Source organism: Anomaloglossus baeobatrachus, chromosome 2 (genome assembly GCF_048569485.1).
Source record: "Anomaloglossus baeobatrachus isolate aAnoBae1 chromosome 2, aAnoBae1.hap1, whole genome shotgun sequence".
NCBI lineage: Eukaryota > Metazoa > Chordata > Amphibia > Anura > Aromobatidae > Anomaloglossus > Anomaloglossus baeobatrachus.
This window is the reverse complement of record NC_134354.1, coordinates 754,561,754-754,585,075: the sequence shown is the minus strand read 5'-3', so window position 1 is coordinate 754,585,075 and position 23,322 is coordinate 754,561,754. Positions and strand designations below refer to the sequence as shown.

The 23,322-nt window shown below is 45.2% G+C and overlaps 1 protein-coding gene across 1 annotated transcript in view; it reads left to right on the top strand.

Moving 5' to 3' along the window:
- The first annotated feature begins 12,755 nt into the window (after nt 1-12,755).
- The window catches only part of CNTN5 (contactin 5), a 2,293,676-nt gene continuing 2,283,109 nt past the window's right edge, over nt 12,756-23,322 (top strand). The window contains exon 1 of the mRNA XM_075337481.1: nt 12,756-13,076. The gene's annotated coding sequence lies outside the window, so the exon portion shown is untranslated. The remainder of the gene's footprint in view (nt 13,077-23,322) is intronic.

Below are 23,322 nucleotides of genomic sequence, written 5' to 3'. Positions count from 1 at the left end.
ATCTCTTACTAAATCATTCAATTTGGGTTGGGTAAACTGCTGAGGGGTTAATGACTGCTTGGCATCAGAAGAAGAACCTTCAGATTCCACATTCATTTCCACATGCTTCTTATAAATATACATTTGGAATCAGCGATGCAGAAATATATAGAAAAAGTTCTTAAACCTCATGCAACAGAAAATGAAAAAAAAAAAATTGTTGCCCAGTGTTATCCAAATCATCAAGGATACGAAGATACCAAACAGGTACAGCTTTTGTTTTATTGAAGTGGTGAAAAAATATTCCTAACTGTTTATAAAAAAATTGGTTTCTCTCACAATTTTTCGAGAGCCTTAACGTTTTTAATTTTTAAGTTTTGGAGTTGTATGAGAGCCAACGTTTTTATTGATAATTTTTGGGTAGAAGGGATGTTTGATTGCCCGTTTTTCCCTTATTTGTGTCGTTACGGCTGCGGAAAACCATAATTCTGGTGTTTTGATTTTTTTTATCATTACGCTGTTTACCAATCGGAATTATTTTATTTTAGATTTTGATAATAGATCTGACTTTTTCAAACAGAGAGATACCAAGTATGTGTATTTTTTTTTTATTAATCTTATTGGGGGGAAAAAGATTGATTTGAACTTTTATATATTATTTTTATTGTTCATATGGAAGCTGTATATAAAGGGGATGAGGAGCGATATGCTGCATTATGAGGGCTGTATATATAGAGGGGGTGAGGCGTGATGTATTGCATATGGAGGCTAAATATAGAGGAGGTGAAGAGCAATGTACTGCATATGGAGGCTGTATATAAAGGGGGTGAGGAGCGATGTACTGCATAGGGAGGCTGGACATAGAGGGGGTAGGGAGCAATGTACTGCATATGGAAGCTAAATATAGAGGGGGTGAGGAGCAATGTACTGCATATGGAGGCTGTATATAAAGGGGGTGAGGAGCGATGTTCTGCATTATGGGGGTTGTATATAAAGGGGATGAGGAGCGATGTACTGCATATGGAGGCTGTATATAGAGTGGGTGAGGAGGAGCAATGTGCTGCATATGGAGGCTAAATATAGAGGTGGTGAGGAGCAGTGTACTGCATATGGAGGCTGTATATACAGGGAGTAAGAAGCAATATGCTGCATATGGAGGCTATATATTTAGGGTGGGTGAGGAGCGATGTACTGCATATGGAGGCTGTATATTTAGGGTGGTTGTATATTTAGGGCAGGTGAGGAGCGATGTACTGGGTATGGAGGCTGTATATAGAAGGGTTGAGGAGCGATGCACTGCATATGGAGGCTGTATATAGAGGGGCGAGGAGCGATGACCTGCAAATGGAGGCTGTATATAGAGAGGGTGAGGAGCATTTTACTGCATATGGAGGCTGTATATAGAGGGGCGAGGAGCGATGACCTGCAAATGGAGGCTGTATATAGAGGGGGTGAGGAGCATTGTACTGCATATGGGGGCTGTATATAGAGGGGGTGAGGAGCAATATATTGCATATGGAGGCTGTATATAAAGAGGGTAAGAAGTGATGTACTGCATATGGGGGCTGTATATAGAGGGGGTGAGGAGCGATGTACTGCATATCGAAGCTGTATATAGAGCGGGTGAGGAGTGATGTAGTGCATATGGAGGCTGTGTATAGAAGGGGTGAGGAACAATGTATCGTATATGGAAGCTGTATATAGTGGGGGATAAGGAGTGAAGTACTGCATATGGAAGCTGTATATAGAGTAGGTGAGGAGCAATGTACTGTATATGGAAGCTGTATATAGACTAGGGGAGGAGCGATGTACTCCAGGGTAGGATTGCATATAGAGGGGCCTGAGAGGAGTAAATCTGCAGTCATGTCACAATTTTTAAAATACAGCCATGCATGAGGACGTTTCTTTATGTTTTGTCCATGGCTGTGACACTAGTGGAGATTCGTCACCAAATGACGCTATCCACTATTCATAGAATAGCAGATAACTTGATGATCACCGGGGTCTGACCATTGGGATTCCCACCAGTCCTGAAAGTGATGCTCTGCATCCACATCCTGAATAGAGTAAACGTTCACATGCTCGCTGGGCCTCTGCTCCACTACATGGGACTGCCGGACACAGCTGAGCTATGTCTATGGGATTGTTGACTACATCAGGTGGGGCGGAGGCTGTGTATGTGTACTACACTCTATTGATAACTGTGTTCTGGAGCCCCCAGCGGTCAGACCCCCAGCAATCAGTATGTTATAATCGGTCCTATAGTTAGGGGCTAATTTCATTTGTTTGTGAATAACTGATATACTGCAGGAGGTGTGTGCTTATAATCACATGGGAGCTATATAAATATTGCAGGGGGTTACAATTATTACAGGTAGGTTACAGTTATGGGGGTGGATGATTTATTATTAGTGATAGGCTAGCAGTTCAATGCTTGCTGCTTGGTACTCAAAATTATGAGTGAGCACTAACATTTCTCGAGTGCTCTTTACTTGAGTCGAACAGGTCAGACGGTTTGACGGGATTAATTCGAGTAACCAGTATAATGTAAGTGATGTCAATGATTGGCACGCCATGTCTCCGTCCACATACAGCCATAAGCTGAGCATTTTCAGAAGAGGTAGGGCAAGGTTTCTGTTTCTTTTTGCATTATTCCCCAAAGACATGTGCAGCTAACATCGCACTATTCCCTGCCACCATTGGTGGCCCTGTTGTAGGGGGGGTGAGGGTTAGGCCCACCCCTGCATCTGTACCCGGCACACTAATGGTCTGTAACTGTTAATGCCTTGTGTAGTTTGCCACCAGGTGGCAGTGTTGCAGTGCGTATGATATCCTGGCACCTGGGTAGGCAGGAGGAGGAGAACAGGGGCTATATATGGGAAAGTTGATGAGAGAGAAGGAGGAGAGTCCCCGGGAAGATAGAGGTGTGAGAACCCCAGCTATTTGGATGATTCGGACTCTATGGGTCACCCCCACAGCCGTGACATGCGGGATCCAGTCCAGATTGTGGAACCGCGTCCCCCACAGAGGGGGGTTTAGTCTGGCGGTCAGGGGTCCGGTGTCAGTATCTACTGGCAGGAAAGTCCAGAAGTCCTCACTCTCGGAAGGTCAGTGCACCCCAGTTGTTGGGGTATGTTTTGATGGCCTGGCATGAAGGGGAGACTCCTGGGCTGTTGCAGACCCCTAAGCAGATATGGAGAGTAGTGAGGGAAAGAGAGGCTCAGGAAGCAAAGAAGGTACCCGGGTGTCAGAGATACTGATTGCTGTAAGATTATGTCAAGTGTGAAGAATAGAAGGAATCCAGATGAGATGGTTAACGGTGCCGGCAGGATGCGGATAGAGGTGTAGTTAAGATCCCAGAAATAAAGTTAATGTGTTTAAGAAAGAACTGAGACTGGACTTTATTTTCTGAAGAAGTGAGAGAAAGTGTGTCGCCTGAAATTGATATGGAGTCCTCCTGTGTGTGGTGCGGAGGTGAATGGTTAAAGTCAGGTTGTGCTGTGACCTGTTGCTCCCCTGCTGCAATGATTACTACACATGCCTGCCCCGTGTCCTCCACCACACTGTGACATGATCATGGGGTGCCAATGGGTTGTCTTGACAGCGTGGATTCGGCTGATGACCTCTGTCGCTGTTATGACTCACTTCCTGTGAATGCCGGCAGAGTAACCGTCACTCACAGGAGATCAGCATTTCTGCTGCTCAGAGGGAAGCTACAGCACAGCTCTGATCATCCGAAGTGATTGCAGTGAGAAGTCAAAAATGTTAACTAAAGGGACTAGTAAAATCAATAAATGTAAAAAATAAGTTTTTAACAATATGAAAAAGTAAGTTCACCCCCTTTTGCCCCACTGAAAAAATAATAATAATAATAATAATACTAATAATATAATAAAAATACATATAATTGTTATCTCTGAGTTCAGAAATGTCAGAGCTATCAAAATATATACTCAATTAATCTGATCAATACATGGCATAGCGAAAAAAAATCAAGATGCCAAAATTACGTTTTTTTGGTTGACGCAAAATTGCATTAAAATGTAATAATAAGCAATCAAAGCATTATATCTACGCAAAAATAATATAATTAAAAATGTCAGCTCAAGATGCAAAAAATAAGCTGTCACTGAGCTACAGATGCCAAAAATGAGAACACTACGGGTCGCGGAAAATGGCAACAAAAGCGCAACTTTTTTTTTTTACAGACTTCTGAATTTTTTCACCACTTAGGCTAGTTTCACACTTGCGTTGGACGGCTTCCGTAGCATTGCGTTGTGTTACGGATGCAACGGATACGCTGCATATAGTGGCACAACGGATTCTACGGATCGTACAAAACAACGGAAAGCTTTTTTTTTTTATGATTTATTTTTTTTTCTTCTATACAGTTTTACCGGCAGCAGACTATTGTGAACGATCAGCTGATCGCTCTCAATAGCCGTCGGCCGGTGGCTCAGTTGAGCGCTGTCACTTGCCGGCGGCCGGGCATGCCGGTGGGCGAGCGCTCAGCTGAGCGCTGTCACTTGCCGGCGGCCGAACATGCCGGCGGGTGAGCGCTCAGCTGAACATTCGGCCACTGCGAGACAAAATTAAAGTTTGTGATTTAAAAAAAAAAAAAAAAAGAGCATGCGCAGTGAAATCCTGAGGATTCCGCTGCTCAAAACAACGTTACATGCTGCGTTCCTCCCGCTGGGCGGAAGCAACGGAGCGTGGCCCAGCGGAAGCAACGCAGGTCCTTTTGGCACAATCCGTCACCCATACAAGTCTATGGGAAACAGCGGAATCCGTTAACGGATTCCGCTGTTTTCCAAAAGGGCGGATTGTAACGGAAGGAAAACAACGCAAGTGTGAAAGTACCCTTAGATAAAAGTAAAACTATTCATGTCTGGTATCTACGAACTCGTACCGACCTGGAAAATTATATAGACAGGACATTGAACATAGTAAATACAAAAAAAAAAAACAATTGTGCAATTGCACTTCTTTTGCAATTTCACCACACTTGGAATTGTTTTCTGTTTTCGATTGCCCTATGAGGCAGAATGAATGGTGTCATTCAAAAGTACAACTCGTCTTCCAAAAAACAAGCCCTCAAATGGCTATAACTAAGGACAAAAAAATAAAAAAACTTATGGCTCTTGGAACAAGGGGAGGAAAAAAATGAAAAATCACCTTGTGGTGAAAGGGTTAAACAAAAGGTAAAGGTGGATACTTCAACAACATAAAGTACTAAGGGGCCCTTGAAGAATATTGACCCAGAAAAAAGTTGGCTAAATCTCTTATTTTTTTTATTTTAAGTGGTAAAAATGTGTGCCAGATCCACAAGTCCAAAAAATAAAGGTGTGCTTTATCTGTGATGGGTAGAAGGCACCGGACAGTGGGGATTGGGTAAACGGGTGGCTTGGCCTTGGAAAGCAGGGTGCAGGGGTCAGATTACTCACTGCGGTAGTCGTGGTGTTGGATTAGATGGATTAAGCAGACATTCACACAGATGGTAAACCAAAGTCTCTAGGCACCGCAGTCTCTACGGGGGCAGCCCGTCCAGGTCCCGCTCCCACCAGTGTCACTTGGTAAGTTCGTAGCCCTGCCTCTGTGCACAAATTGTTTTACTGTTGTGGCCCCTTGGCTTGAAGCTTTCGGGGCCTCGCTACCCGTGTGTATGGCAGCTGTGCTCTTGGTGACTAGCACTTGGGATTTCAGTAAGTTGCTTTATTTGGAGAACCCTATCCCCCGCGTTGTGCTGATGCCTCCAATCTCTGAGCTCTTGGGGAGAGTTCATAAAGAGACTATCCTCCACAGGTTAATTATCAGGTTGCTTGAAGCTACTCCCCGATCTAGGGTCCTGTACCCCGCCGTGCACAGTACCGGTAAGGTGGCTGGGCTTTCTGGTGCCAACAGTCCTCCTAGACTGTGTCTTTTACACTCCTGACAGTGTTCCTAATACCGGTCCCCAACTCATGTGGTCCCGGACCACCGTTTGCGACCCAACCTGTCACCTCCCTGGGAGCTCCAACTCCCCTGCTCCTCACTCTCTGAGGGCTACAACTCAACTCCTTGTCTCCCATCCCACCAGTCTGCCTGACCCCTAGGTGGGCGGCTGTGCTCCAACTTGACCAACCCACTGGTTTGTCTGTCCAGCCCTGGTGTGAGGTGTGGTTGGGATTTGTGGTGCGGATGTCAGTGACACTGTTGAAGGGAATCTGAAACCATGGGGTGGGTAGGCCCTGCACCCTGGGGTACAGGATGCAGTTCCCTGTAGCACCCTGATGTAGTCAGGGGCGCTACACATCTCTTATTTTTTTTTTATTTTAAGTGGTAAAAATGTGTGCCAGATGTCTTCTCCACAAGTCCAAAAAATAAAGGAGTGCTTTATCGGTGATGGGTATCATAATACGGGGGGACCCTACGCCAAATTATTATATTTATTTTTTTTTTACACCACCATTGGAAGCGTCAGACATGCTTTCACACAGTATGGGGGCGTGTCTGACTGCAACCAATCACAGACGCCAGGACTTCTGGTTGGCGGGTAAAGCAGTGCATATGGATGAGCAATAATGAGCGGCCCAGGAAGTGAATGAGCCACCCTGGAAGCAGTTACAGCCGTGCCGGAGACTCGGTACGTATAGCGCCACTTGCTTCATTCTTATTTTCTTTATTTTTCCTTTATTCATTTATTTATTTCCCGAGTCCCAGATCAATAGCCAAATTTCCCTGAGAATCCCGGGCCCAGGTCCAGCACCCGGGTAGTTTTGAAACCACGCGGATCCGGACTTTTACAGTCCAGGACCGCCTATCACTAATGGGCATGTAACCATAGAATTATGAAAAAGTATATGAGCAATGCAAAGTATATGAGCAAAGTGATATTTTATGAACACTCCTCCTGGGACTTGTATATCATGGAATCAATGGTGCTCTATAAATAATAATAATAATAATAATAATAATAATAATAATAATAATAGTCAATAACTGATAAAGTATACCCTGTATGGGGACAGAGCTCAATTCTCCTACAGCACCACCTAAGGACAAGTGAAGAACTACACGGTGCCCATTGAACTCTATGTGCTGTCCATTTGGACTTCCTCTCTGTCCCTGCTATTGGATGAGGTATCTCAAAATGTGCTTTAAAAGCCAGACTCCCCTTTTGTAAACCAAATTGGGAACATAAAAAAAAGCTATGAAGATCTTGCAGCAAACACATGATGACAAAGGAGAGGGCCTTTGTGCAAGAATAGTACATGGGTCATTTGCAATCCAATAGCTCATCATAATGCTTGCTTTGGAGGTAGAAATGGGCCCCCCTTACTTTTTGGGCCCCTGGTTGCACCAATGATATAGTCACCCCTGGATAGAAGACTGTCTTTCGACCCATCTATCTGTGGTGCCCTGTGCCTGAGTCGCCACAAATAATGGCTTCATGTGTATTTCAATATGTATAACATGTCTTGCTAGCCTTATTGAGATTCAGTTTTCTCTGCTGTTCACTACATACAAGCATTTGCCCACACTCCCTCACTGGGGCTGTTCCCCTGAGCTGATAACAAGCCTTGTGTGCGCCCTAGAAGGAGAAAAGGGAGAAGCTTAGGTGTGAGGTAAATTTGGAGAGTGGCAGTTGAAGTTGGTGTCAGCGTGTGAGAGGAGTGTAATATGGAGACGGTCCTGACCTGAGGTAACTGTTAAAACCTCTGGAGGGGCCACCTACACATTGGCAGGGTATCAGTCCCTAGGCCACCAGGACTTCCAAGGTCACTGGCAAACTGAGAGACTGCTATTAGCCTTTTCATAAGAAGCAGTGAAATTGTCCAGGAGTTCAGTGACATGATTGCGTCTGGAAACTTCTAGAAGAAACAGTGAGTTTTCCCTCAGGATTCAAGTTGACTATTCGCTGGAAGGGATTAAAGATCCAGAGTTTTCTTGTCCTGAAAATCCCAGGATTTCAAGACACCTATTCGCAGGTAAGGAAGTAGCTGTAGGAGGAATACACTACTACCACACAGCAGAGAAACCAAACTCTCATAAGGGCATGAAGATCCACCATCATTGTGAAGGCTTTGAGAAATGTTCTGGAATGTTCTGCAAATCTTCATTAAAACGTAAAAGCTCCCAGTCATTTCTGCGCCATCCCAACCTCTACTTCCCCAGGGACCAACCCTAGTTTAGGGGGTAAGGGGACAGCCCTCTGTCACTCTGCATCACCACTTAACTCCTGGGGCCCTTCAGCAGTGCCCGACCATACCATAGACATTGGGGTTAGGGTTAGGCACTGTGCATCACCACTTAAATCCTGGGGAACTCCAGCAGTGCCCGGCCATACCATAGACATTAGGGTTAGGGTTAGGCACTGAGCATCACCACTTAACTCCTGGGGACCTCCAGCAGTGCCCGGCCATACCATAGATGTTAAGGTTATGGTTAGGGTTAGGCACTGTGCATCACCACTTAACTCCTGGGGACCTTCAGCAGTGCCTGGCCATACCATAGACATTAGGGTTAGGGTTAGGGTTAGGCACTGTGCATTGCCACTTAACTCCTGGTGACCACCAGCAGTGCCCGGCCATATCATAGATGTTAGGATTATGGTTAGGGTTAGGGTTAGGCACTGTGCATCATCACTTAACTCCTGGGGACCTTCAGCAGTGCCCTGCCATACCATAGACATTAGGGTTAGGGTTAGGGTTAGGCACTGTGCATCACCACTTAACTCCTGGGGACCTCCAGCAGTGCCCGGCCATACCATAGATGTTAGGGTTAGGTTTAGGCACTGTGCATCACCACTTAACTCCTAGGGACCTCCAGCAGTGCCCGGCCAAACCATAGACATTATGGTTAGGTTTAGGCACTGTGCATCACCACTTAACTCCTAGGGACCTCCAGCAGTGCCTGGCCAAACCATATACATTATGGTTAGGGTTAGGCACTGTGCATCACCACTTAACTCCTGGGGACCTTCAGCAGTGCCCGGCCATACCATAGACATTAGGGTTAGGGTTAGGGTTAGGCACTGTGCATCACCACCTAACTCCTGGGGACCTCCAGCAGTGCCCGGCCATACCATAGACGTTAGGGTTAGGTTTAGGCACTGTGCATCACCACTTAACTCCTAGGGACCTCCAGCAGTGCCCGGCCAAACCATAGACGTTATGGTTAGGGTTAGGCACTGTGCATCACCACTTAACTCCTGGGGACCTTCAGCAGTGCCCAGCCATACCATAGACATTAGGGTTAGGCACTGTGCATCACCACTTAACTCCTGGGGACCTCCAGCAGTGCCCGGCCATACCATAGACGTTATGGTTTGGGTTAGGCACTGTGCATCACCACTTAACTCCTGGGGACCTCCAGCGGTGCCCGGCCATATCATAGACGTTAGGGTTAGGGTTAGGCACTGTGCATCACCACTTAACTCCTGGGGACCTCCAGCAGTGCCCGGCCATACCATAGACGTTAGGTTTAGGCACTGTGCATCACCACTTAACTCCTGGGCACCTCAAGCAGTGCCCGGCCCTACCATAGACGTTAGGGTTAGGCACTGTGCATCACCACTTAACTCCTAGAGACCTCCAGCAGTGCCCAGCCATACCATAGACGTTAGGGTTAGGGTTGGGGTTAGGCACTGTGCATCACCACTTAACTCCTTGTGACCTCTAGCAGTGCCCGGCCATATCATAGATGTTAGGGTTAGGGTTAGGCACTGTGCATCACCACTTAACTCCTGGTGACCTCTAGCAGTGCCCGGCCATATCATAGATGTTAGGGTTAGGGTTAGGCACTGTGCATCATCACTTAACTCCTGGGGACCTCCAGCAGTGCCCGGCCATACCATAGACATTAGGGTTAGGTTTAGGCACTGTGCATCACCACTTAACTCCTGGGGACATCCAGCAGTGCCCAGCCATACCATAGACGTTAGGGTTAGGTTTAGGCACTGTGCCTCACCACTTAACTCCTAGGGACCTCCAGCAGTGCCCGGCCAAACCATAGACGTTAGGGTTGGGGTTATGCACTGTGCATCACCAATTAACTCCTGGGGACCTCTGGCAGTGCCCGGCCATACCATAGACGTTAGGGTTAGGGTTAGGGATAGGCAAGGCGCATCACCACTTAACTCCTGGGGACCTCCAGCAGTGCCCGGCCATACCATAGACGTTATGGTTAGGATTAGGCACTGTGCATCACCACTTAACTCTTGGGGACCTCCAGCAGTGCCCTGCCATACCATAGACGTTATGGTTTGGGTTAGGCACTGTGCATCACCACTTAACACCTAGGGACCTCCAGCGGTGCCCGGCCATATCATAGACGTTAGGGTTAGGGTTAGGCACTGTGCATCACCACTTAACTCCTGGGGACCTCCAGCAGTGCCCGGCCATACCATAGACGTTAGGTTTAGGCACTGTGCATCACCACTTAACTCCTGGGCACCTCCAGCAGTGCCCGGCCTTACCATAGACGTTAGGGTTAGGCACTGTGCATCACCACTTAACTCCTGGGGACCTCCAGCAGTGCCTGGACATACCATAGACGTTAGGGTTAGGCACTGTGCATCACCACTTAACTCCTGGGGACCTCCAGCAGTGCCCGGCCATACCGTAGATGTTAGGGTTAAGGTTAGGCACTGTGCATCACTACTTAACTCCTGGGGACCTCCAGCAGTGCCCGGCCATACCGTAGATGTTAGGGTTAGGCGCTGTGCATCACCACTTAACTCCTAGGGACCTCCAGCAGTGCCCGGCCATACCATAGACGTTAGGGTTAGGGTTGGGGTTAGGCACTGTGCATCATCACTTAACTCCTGGGGACCTCCAGCAGTGCCCGGCCATACCATAGACATTAGGGTTAGGTTTAGGCACTGTGTCTCACCACTTAACTCCTAGGGACCTCCAGCAGTGCCCGGCCAAACTATAGACGTTAGGGTTGGGGTTAGGCACTGTGCATCACCAATTAACTCCTGGGGACCTCTAGCAGTGCCCGGCCATACCATAGACATTAGGGTTAGGTTTAGGCACTGTGCCTCACCACTTAACTCCTAGGGACCTCCAGCAGTGCCCGGCCAAACCATAGACGTTAGGGTTAGGGTTAGGGATAGGCAAGGCGCATCACCACTTAACTCCTGGGGACCTCCAGCAGTGCCCGGCCATACCATAGACGTTATGGTTAGGATTAGGCACTGTGCATCACCACTTAACTCCTAGGGACCTCCAACAGTGCCTGGCCATACCATAGACGTTAGGGTTAGGGTTAGGTACTGTGCATCACCACTTAACTCCTGGGGACCTCCAGCAGTGCCCGGCCATACCAAATCCGAACATCCCAACTAGCGCCACAAACTCTTTATTTTATTATTTTTCACTCTCCTTCTTAATATTATTTTTAACCCCCTGTCGCACGCGCCCGGTACGGCCACATCTCCACTCGTACCCACCACCGTGACATCAGAGGTCTACCGGGGACGGCACAGTTCTAGCGCAGTAACTGCAAAGTGCGACTTCCCAATTCTCCAGTCAAATTAGAAATGTAGGAATCGTCGACCTTAATATGTTACGTGACAGATAGTTTGCTATTCTGACAGCTTATTATAGCTTGGAGAAGTCTGACCCCCCTCTCCTCCCCTCCCCTCCTGTCATGGACTCTCCCAGTCTCTCGCAGACTCCCGGGCTCCCGGTGCAGACTGCGCGGCAGAGCCGTGGACTGAAAGCATTGATGTCTGTCTGCTTCTCCCATTTACCCGCTGCCCTCCTCATTTGTGCGCACATACGAGCAGCTACAAAATGTCACGTCACGATAACGGCTGTGCATTTTATTCACTGAGCATCGTAGCAAAGCAGTTTTACGCCTAAAGGGGCTGGTGACTTAGCAGCTTATGCAGCAGTGATTGGCTGCAGATTAATGAAAAAATAATGAAGCATGATGTGCAAAAAAAAAAAAAAGACACCGAGCCGGCATTAAATACATGCCACCGGGATTAGGTTTGCAATATCGGACCGGTGACGCGAGCGCCGTATCGTTGTGTTGTGCAACGTGAGATGGGCATTTGTGACACCGTGCATGTATATATGTGTCTGGAACTGTTACATTGTACGGTTAGAAGGGATGTTTGCAAATTGCAACAATGTTGTGTAAATATTAATGTTTACAAATTGCAACAATTTTGTGTAAATATTAATGTTTACAAATTGCAACAATGTCGTGTAAATATTAATGTTTACAAATTGCAACAATGTTGTGTAAATATTAATGTTTACAAATTGCAACAATTTTGTGTAAATATTATTATTATGTGGCAGCTGCTGATACAATTGTAATCCCATTATGTAAATATTATTATTAGGCTGCAGCTGGTGATACAAAGGCGGTATTAATGCCGCCACTAATGTTACATCCGTAGCAATGTCGTGCCCATACCAATTACAATGCGTCTATAAATAAGCGCTCGCTTCCTATATAATCCGTTTTTCTCAGGTACGGTATATAATAATAAGGGCTGTCGTTCGCACGGAAGAACGAGGCGATGCGCTGCTGTGAGTCAGGAAAACAGGTATAGACTTAGAGGATGACGGAGCGAAAGGGATGGGAAAAACACAAACATACCAGGAGAGGGAGGTATGAAAAAGGAGAAATTCACTTCCAGCCAGTGAGAAAAGTAATGAGGAAAAGCAGAGAGAGAGCGGATTTGGGGACTATAAGAAGGGAATAGGAAAAAAAAAAAAAAAAAAAAAGAAAGAATGAGGTAGGGGAGGAGGGAGGAGAGAGACAGCTCACAAGAAGGACACAGCCAGTGAGAGGCGCCCAGCTGCACAGAAAAGGGAAAGCATTGGATGAAAAATTGTTATACACAAGCCACCAACCAGAAAAGGTGCATCACCTATCCTCCAATATCCAGAGAGGGTGGCATGGGCACAGGGAGCCTGCAGCTGCCGGAGACCTGGACATACATCACTAGGCACTGTGGAATGCTGGACACTCAGGACAAATCACACAAAACTCCTTTCCCTTTTGGCTGGAGATCACAGAGAACTGACTTTACCTAATAGTGGAATGATACACAGAGGCAATAACTGACACACAGGAATCCTATGGCAGGCCAGGTAAGGCATGGGTTTTTTGTGTGAGGAGACTTATTGGAGGCTGATGTTCTTGCTGTGCAATGATTCAGGCTGGGCTGTCATGCAGGCATTGGAAGTTCATGCTGAGAAGGATGCAACTGGCTGCAGAGTACTGAGCAGCAGAGGCATTGGATTTGGGGGGGGATATTATCTGGTATGGAATATCACTGAGGAACTAGTATCATGAATGGGTTAACAGGTGTCTCCAAAATGCCATTGACCAAGAATGATTGGGTAAACCCTATACAGGACTTTATGGCTGGAAGCATTATACATGATTGGGGCAAAGTTTTGCTTCTTGTAATAATGGAATGTGTAGTTGTTTCCTTTAAAGGAATAGTTCATTTACTTATTTATTTTACTCATTACGAGATCATCTCTGTCCCCATTGGGGCTCACAATCTGCATTCCTTATAAGTATGTCTTTGGAGTGTGGGATGAAATACGTTATCATCTCTGTCCCCATTGGAGCTCACAATCTGCATTCCTTATAAGTATGTCTTTGGAGTGTGGGATGAAATACGTGATCATCTCTGTCCCCATTGGGGCCGACAATCTGCATTGCCTATCAGTATGTATTTGGAGTGTGGGAGGAAATACGTGATCATCTCTGTCCCCATTGGAGCTCACAATCTACATTCCCTATTGGAATGTCTTTAGAATGTGGGAGAAAACCAGAGAATCTGGAGGAAACAAGGGTAGGAAACTGGAAGAAACTAGCAGGGGGTGGGGTGGGTGGGATCCCATTGGATTTGGGGGGAATATTATCTGGTATGGAATTTCACTGAGGAATCAGTATCATGAATGGGTTAACAGGTGTCTTGAAAATGCCATTGACCAAGAATAAGGTAAACCCTACATATGGCTGGAAGCATTATAGATGATTGGGGCAAAGTTTTGCTTCTTGTAATAATGGAATGTGTAGTTGTTTCATTAAAGGGATAGTTCATTTATTTATTTATTTATTTATTTTACTCACTCATTACGTGATTATTTCTGTCCCCATTGGGGCTCACAATCTACATTCCCTATTGGAATGTCTTTAGAATGTAAGAGAAATCTGGAGAATCTGGAGGAAACAAGGATAGGAAACTGGCAGGAGTGGTCATCCCATTGGATTTGGGGGGATATTAGCTGGAATGAGATATGAGGAACTAGTATCATGAATGGGTTAACAGGTGTCTCCAAAATGCCATTGACCAAGAATGATAGGGTAAACCCTATATAGGACTTTATGGCTGGAAGCATTATAGATGATTCGGGCAAAGTTTTGCTTCTTGTAATAATGGACTGTGTAGTTGTTTCCTTAAAGGGATAGTTCATTTATTTGTTTATTTTACTCATTACGAGATCATCTCTGTCCCCATTGGGGCTCACAATCTACATTCTCTATAAGTATGTCTTTGGAGTGTGGGAGGAAATATGTGATCATCTCTTTCCCCATTGGGGCTCACAATCTACATTCCCTATAAGTATGTATTTGGAGTGTGGGAGGAAATACATGATCAACTCTGTCCCCATTGAAGCTCACAATCTACATTCCCTATAAGAATGTATTTGGAGTGTGGGAGGAAATACATGATCAACTCTGTCCCCATTGGGGCTCACAATCTACATTCTCTATAAGTATGTCTTTGGAGTGTGGGAGGAAATATGTGATCATCTCTTTCCCCATTGGGGCTCACAATCTACATTCCCTATAAGTATGTATTTGGAGTGTGGGAGGAAATACATGATCAACTCTGTCCCCATTGGAGCTCACAATCTACATTCCCTATTGGAATGTCTTTAGAATATGGGAGAAAAACAGAGAATCTGATGGAAACAAGGATAGGAAACTGGAAGAAACTAGCAAGGGGTGGGGGGGGGGTCATCTCATTGGATTTGGGGGGGATATTATCTGGTATGGAATTTCACTGAGGAATCAGTATCATGAATTGGTTAACAGGTGTCTCCAAAATGCAATTGACTAAGAATGATAGGGTAAACCCTATATAGGACTTTATGGCTGGAAGCATTATAGATGATTGGGGCAAAGTTTTGCTTCTTGCAATGGGCTGTGTAGTTGTTTCCTTAAAGGGATAGTTCATTCATTCATTCATTCATTTATTTATTCATTTTACTCGTCAATTACATGATCATCTCTGTTCCCATTGGGGCTCACAATCTACACTCCCTAGAAATATGTATTTGGAGTGTGGGAGGATATAGGTGATCAACTGACCCCATTGGAGCTCACAATCTACACTCCCTATTGGAATGTCTTTAGAATGTAGGAGAAATCTGGAGAATCCGGAGGAAACAAGGATAGGAAAGTGGAAGAAACAAGCAGGAGGGGGTCATCCCATTGGATTTGCGGGGTGATATTATCTGGTATGGAATTTCACTGAGGAATCAGTATCATGAATGGGTTAACAAGTGTCTCCAAAATGCCATTGACCAAGAATGATAGGGTAAACCCTATGTAGGTCTTTATGGCTAGAAGCATTATAGATGATTGGGGCAAAGTTTTGCTCCTTGTAATAATGGACTGTGTAGTTGTTTCCTTAAAGGGATAGTTCATTTATTTGTTTATTTTACTCATTACGAGATCATCTCTGTCCCCATTGGGGCTCAAAATCTACTTTCCCTATAAGTATGTATTTGGAGTGTGGGAGGAAATACGTGATCATCTCTGTCCCCATTGGGGCTCACAATCTACACTCCCTATCAGAATGTCTTTAGAATGTAAGAGAAAACTGGAGAATCCGAAGGAAACAAGGATAGGAAACTGGAGGAAACTAGCAGATGGGGCCATCTCATTGGATTTGGGGGGGATATTATCTGAAATGGAATATCACTGTGGAACTAGTACCATGAATGGGTTAACAGGTGTCTCCAAAATGCCATTGACCAAGAATAATAGAGTAAACCCTATAGAGGACTTTATGGCTGGAAGCATTGTAGATCATTGGGGCAAAGTTTTGCTTCTTGCAATGGACATGATCATCTCTGTCCCCATTGGGGCTCACAATCTATATTCCCTATAAATATGTCTCTAGAGTGTGGGAGAAATACATGATCATCTCTGTACCCGTTGGGGCTCAAAATCTACATTCCCTATAAATATGTCTTTGGAGTGTGGGAGGAAATACATGATCATCTCTGTCCCCATTGGGGCTCACAATCTACATTCCCCATAAATATGTATTTGGAGTGTGGGAGGAAATACATGATCATCTCTGTCCCCATTGGGGCTCACAATCTACATTCCCTATAAGTATGTCTTTGGAGTGTGGGAGGAAATACGTGATCATCCCTATCCCCATTGGGGCTCACTATCTACATTCCCTATAGTATGTATTTGGAGAGTGGGAGGAAATATGTGATCATTCTGTCCCCATTGGGGCTAACAATCTATATTCCCCATCAGAATGTCTTTAGAATGTGGGAGGAAACCGGAGAATCCGGAGGAAACAAGGATAGTTACTATTTCCTTTTTTATGATGATGATATTGGAAGTATGGTTGTGATTTGGTCAATTGCAAGATGATCATCGTTAATGAGTCATCTAAGCCTGATGCGGCTAATTAGGTGTAAGAGGCGCTGAATAATTACATGAGCCGTCGCTTTAAATAACGGTGTAATTGTGTTTAACCTTAGTCAAGAGTTATACGATAAACTGTATAATCATGGTAATGAGTCAGTGTCCTCCTTAATAATATATATATATACTGTGTGTGTGTGTGTGTGTGTGTGTATCATCTATATAAGATGTAGCAGAGCTGAGTTTGTCATTTGGTTCAACAAAGGTGATAGTTTGTAGTTTCTGTGGCTTTCCACACCTCTGCAGGTAATATAAGGTATAGGAGACAGGTCAGTGACATGTTCAGCTCTGCTACATCTGTATATGTTGCAATGATAACTTTCCATCCATTGCTATCGCTTTACGTCGGTGTCCTGCCTCTATTGGCTGGCCTCGGCATTCCTCCATAGTCAGGGCTTTTGGAATAGGAATGTGTGTAATAGTCTTGACTCAGGCAGATGTGAGATATGGAGTGATGCACCTTGTACGATCCATGCCTGATCCGTATACATAGGGTATAAGTAGAGGTACTATACCTCAAATGGAAAAACCTTTTCATGTTCCACCTGAGATCCACAAGGAAACACCCAGACACTACATCACAGCCCCATGATGCTACAGATCATCCGTTCTGCCCGGCTAATTCAGGACATCAGACTCCAAGGATTCATTCTATCGATTGTCTCCATCTGCAGACGTGTTACATTGTATCTGACCACATCTACGTTCCATATTAAAGACTGGGTCAATCCACCCAACAGGACCTTCCATGGTCCAACAGAAGGATCCCCAGGAGAGATGAACAATATTTTTTTAAAGATCTCAAAGTTTGAGAGAGTTTTAATAATGACCTAAAATATGCATTATATTACCAAGACTGACATTATATTAGATAATTAGAAAAGGACATCTTAGATTCATTGACAGCAAGAAGTGTTAGGTAGGAAGGATCGGTGCACAATGCATCTACTGTATATGGTGGTCACCTTCTTCAGTGCACTGTACCATGACCAAAGGGCACCTCCAGTAGATGAGTAGTATCATGCATGACCAGGTTACATCTACAGTAGATGAGTAGTACCATGACCAAAGGGCACCTCCAGTAAATGAGTAGTATCATGCATGACCAGGTTACATCTACAGTACATGAGTAGTACCATGACCAAAGGGCACCTCCAGTAGATGAGTAGTATCATGCATGACCAGGTTACATCTACAGTACATGAGTAGTACCATGACCAAAGGGCACCTCCAGTAGATGAGTAGTATCATGCAAGACCAGGTTACATCTACAGTAGATGAGTAGTACCATGACCAAAGGGCACCTCCAGTAGATGAGTAGTATCATGCATGACCAGGTTACATCTACAGTACATGAGTAGTACCATGACCAAAGGGCACCTCCAGTAGATGAGTAGTATCATGCAAGACCAGGTTACATCTACAGTACATGAGTAGTACCATGACCAAAGGGCACCTCCAGTAGATGAGTAGTATCATGCAAGACCAGGTTACATCTACAGTACATGAGTAGTACCATGACCAAAGGGCACCTCCAGTAGATGAGTAGTATCATGCAAGACCAGGTTACATCTACAGTACATGAGTAGTACCATGACCAAAGGGCACCTCCAGTAAATGAGTAGTATCATGCATGACCAGGTTACATCTACAGTAGATGAGTAGTACCATGACCAAAGGGCACCTCCAGTAGATGAGTAGTATCATGCAAGACCAGGTTACATCTACAGTACATGAGTAGTACCATGACCAAAGGGCACCTCCAGTAGATGAGTAGTATCATGCAAGACCAGGTTACATCTACAGTACATGAGTAGTACCATGACCAAAGGGCACCTCCAGTAGATGAGTAGTATCATGCATGACCAGGTTACATCTACAGTAGATGAGTAGTACCATGACCAAAGGGCACCTCCAGTAAATGAGTAGTATCATGCAAGACCAGGTTACATCTACAGTACATGAGTAGTACCATGACCAAAGGGCACCTCCAGTAGATGAGTAGTATCATGCAAGACCAGGTTACATCTACAGTACATGAGTAGTACCATGACCAAAGGGCACCTCCAGTAGATGAGTAGTATCATGCATGACCAGGTTACATCTACAGTACATGAGTAGTACCATGACCAAAGGGCACCTCCAGTAGATGAGTAGTATCATGCAAGACCAGGTTACATCTACAGTACATGAGTAGTACCATGACCAAAGGGCACCTCCAGTAAATGAGTAGTATCATGCATGACCAGGTTACATCTACAGTACATGAGTAGTACCATGACCAAAGGGCACCTCCAGTAGATGAGTAGTATCATGCAAGACCAGGTTACATCTACAGTACATGAGTAGTACCATGACCAAAGGGCACCTCCAGTAAATGAGTAGTATCATGCATGACCAGGTTACATCTACAGTACATGAGTAGTACCATGACCAAAGGGCACCTCCAGTAGATGAGTAGTATCATGCAAGACCAGGTTACATCTACAGTACATGAGTAGTACCATGACCAAAGGGCACCTCCAGTAAATGAGTAGTATCATGCATGACCAGGTTACATCTACAGTAGATGAGTAGTACCATGACCAAAGGGCACCTCCAGTAGATGAGTAGTATCATGCAAGACCAGGTTACATCTACAGTACATGAGTAGTACCATGACCAAAGGGCACCTCCAGTAGATGAGTAGTATCATGCATGACCAGGTTACATCTACAGTAGATGAGTAGTACCATGACCAAAGGGCACCTCCAGTAAATGAGTAGTATCATGCATGACCAGCTAACATCTACAGTAGATGAGTAGTACCATGACCAAAGGGCACCTCCAGTAAATGAGTAGTATCATGCATGACCAGGTTACATCTACAGTAGATGAGTAGTACCATGACCAAAGGGCACCTCCAGTAGATGAGTAGTATCATGCAAGACCAGGTTACATCTACAGTACATGAGTAGTACCATGACCAAAGGGCACCTCCAGTAAATGAGTAGCATCATGCATGACCAGGTTACATCTACAGTACATGAGTAGTACCATGACCAAAGGGCACCTCCAGTAGATGAGTAGTATCATGCATGACCAGGTTACATCTACAGTAGATGAGTAGTACCATGACCAAAGGGCACCTCCAGTAAATGAGTAGTATCATGCATGACCAGGTTACATCTACAGTAGATGAGTAGTACCATGACCAAAGGGCACCTCCAGTAGATGAGTAGTATCATGCAAGACCAGGTTACATCTACAGTACATGAGTAGTACCATGACCAAAGGGCACCTCCAGTAAATGAGTAGCATCATGCATGACCAGGTTACATCTACAGTACATGAGTAGTACCATGACCAAAGGGCACCTCCAGTAGATGAGTAGTATCATGCATGACCAGGTTACATCTACAGTAGATGAGTAGTACCATGACCAAAGGGCACCTCCAGTAGATGAGTAGTATCATGCATGACCAGGTTACATCTACAGTACATGAGTAGTACCATGACCAAAGGGCACCTCCAGTAGATGAGTAGTATCATGCATGACCAGGTTACATCTACAGTAGATGAGTAGTACCATGACCAAAGGGCACCTCCAGTAGATGAGTAGTATCATGCAAGACCAGGTTACATCTACAGTACATGAGTAGTACCATGACCAAAGGGCACCTCCAGTAGATGAGTAGTATCATGCATGACCAGGTTACATCTACAGTAGATGAGTAGTACCATGGGCAAAGGTCACCTCCAGTAGATGAGTAGTACTATGATCAAGGGCCACCTACGGTAGATGAGTAGTGCCATGACCAAAGGACAACTATATTAGATGAATAGTATTATGATAAGGGGGCACCTACAATAGATGAGTAGTACTATGATCAAGGGCCACCTACGGTAGACTAGTAGTACCATGACCAAAGGACAACTATAGTAGATGAGTAGTATTATGATCAGGGGGCACCTACAATAGATGAGTAGTACTATGATAAGGGGGCACTTACAGTAGATGAGTAGTACCATGCCCAAAGGGCACCTCAAGTAGATGAGTAGTATCATGATGAAAGGCCACCTCCAGTAGATGGGAAGTACTATGATCAAGGTGCCCCAACAGTAGATGAGTACAACCATGACGAAAAGGCTCCTACAGTAGATGAGTGGTACTATGATCATAGGGCACCTATAGTAGATGAGTGCTACTATGATCATAGGGCACCTATAGTAGATGAGTGGTACTATGATCATAGGACACCTATAGTAGATGAGTGGTACTATGATCATAGGACACCTATAGTAGATGAGTGGTACTATGATCATAGGACACCTATAGTAGATGAGTGGTACTATGATCATAGGACATCTACAGTAGATGAGTGGTACTATGATCATAGGACACCTACAGTAGATGAGTGGTACTATGATCATAGGACACCTATAGCAGATGAGTGGTACTATGATCATAGGACACCTACAGTAGATGAGTGGTACTATGATCATAGGACACCTACAGTAGATGAGTGGTACTATGATCATAGGGCAGCTATAGTAGATGAGTGGTACTATGATCATAGGGCACCTATAGTAGATGAGTGGTACTATGATCATAGGGCACCTATAGTAGATGAGTGGTACTATGATCATAGGGCCCCTACAGTAGATGGTTGTACTATGATCAGGGGGCACCTACAATAAAGGTATAGCACCATGACCTGGGGGTATTAATAATCTTCCAATTTTACCGCCACAAAAAGGCACCTACAGTAGATGAGTTTGAAATTGGGAAATTGGGGATGGAAGAGTCAGCTTACCCAGTCCTGGTACTCATCACGGGATTGTTGAGGCTTCTCAGGGAGGAGCTCTGGTTAGGAGCTGCATCACGAAATGCCAACTATAAAAAAGTATGAATCTTCTTCAATTGTCCATAAAATGTCACATGTATTGAGGCATATTATAATACACGGTAAGAGACCACCACAGTCAATAGCCGAGACCTTACATGTTTCAACAACAAGCATTAAAAAATATAAAATAGTCTTTCAGTCACATTGTTACGCAGCAAATTGACAACAGGTGGTACAATTAAACAGCAGATGAGTTGTACTATGATCAGGGGGCACCTACAATAAAGGTATAGTACCAAGATCTGGGGATATTAACAATCTACGAGGTTTACCACGATCAGAGGGCACCTATAATAAATTGAGCCAGGACCAAGGGTCACCTACAATGAAGGAGTACCACCATGGCCAGGCATCACGCACAATAAATTAATAGTAGCATGACCTGGGGGTCACCGACATTGAAGGAGAACTACCATGACCAGGTGTCACGTACAATAAATGATAAAGTACCATAGCATGGGGGCAATAAAATGTGTAGTACCATAACCATGGTCCACCCACAACAAAAAAAGTAGAATCCATGCCCAGGGTGCACCCACAATGAATGATTAGCACTAAAACCAGGGTGCACATGTAAATAAAGAGGCACCAACGATGAAGAGCACCATGACCAGGTTGCACCAACTATGAGGAGCACCATGACCAGGTTGCACCAACTATGAGGAGCACCAGGACCAGGTTGCACCAACTATGAGGAGCACCATGACCAGGTTACACCAACTATGCGGAGCACCATGACCAGGTTGCATCAATGATGAGGAGCACCATGACCAGTTTGTACCAACTAAGAGTAGTACCATGACTAGGTTGCACCAACTATGAGGAGCACCATGACCAGGTTGCACCTTCTATGAGGAGCACCAGGACCAGGTTGCACCTTCTATGAGGAGCACCATGACCAGGTTGCACCTTCTATGAGGAGCACCATGACCAGGTTGCACCTTCTATGAGGAGCACCATGACCAGGTTGCACCTTCTATGAGGAGCACCATGACCAGGTTGCACCTTCTATGAGGAGCACCATGACCAGGTTGCACCTTCTATGAGGAGCACCATGACCAGGTTGCACCTTCTATGAGGAGCACCATGACCAGGTTGCACCAACTATGAGGAGCACCATGACCAGGTTGCACCAACTATGAGGAGCACCATGACCAGGTTGCACCAACTATGAGAAGCACCATGACCAGGTTGCACCAACTATGAGGAGCATCATGACCAGGTTGAACTAACTATGAGGAGCACCATGACCAGGTTGCACCTTCTATGAGGAGCACCAGGACCAGGTTGCACCTTCTATGAGGAGCACCAGGACCAGGTTGCACCTTCTATGAGGAGCACCATGACCAGGTTGCACCTTCTATGAGGAGCACCATGACCAGGTTGCACCTTCTATGAGGAGCACCATGACCAGGTTGCACCAACTATGAGGAGCATCATGACCAGGTTGCACCAACTATGAGGAGCACCATGACCAGGTTGCACCAACTATGAGGAGCATCATGACCAGGTTGAACCAACTATGAGGAGCACCATGACCAGGTTGCACCAACTATGAGGAGCACCATGACCAGGTTGCACCAACTAAGAGTAGTACCATGACCAGGTTGCATCAACGATTTGAGTATTACCATGACCAAGTTGCACCCACAATGGGTAAATAATACCATAATCAGGGGGCAAGATGTTCTACCATAAGCATGGTGCTCCCGTAATAAGCATGTATGACCATGACCAGGGAGCCTTCACAATG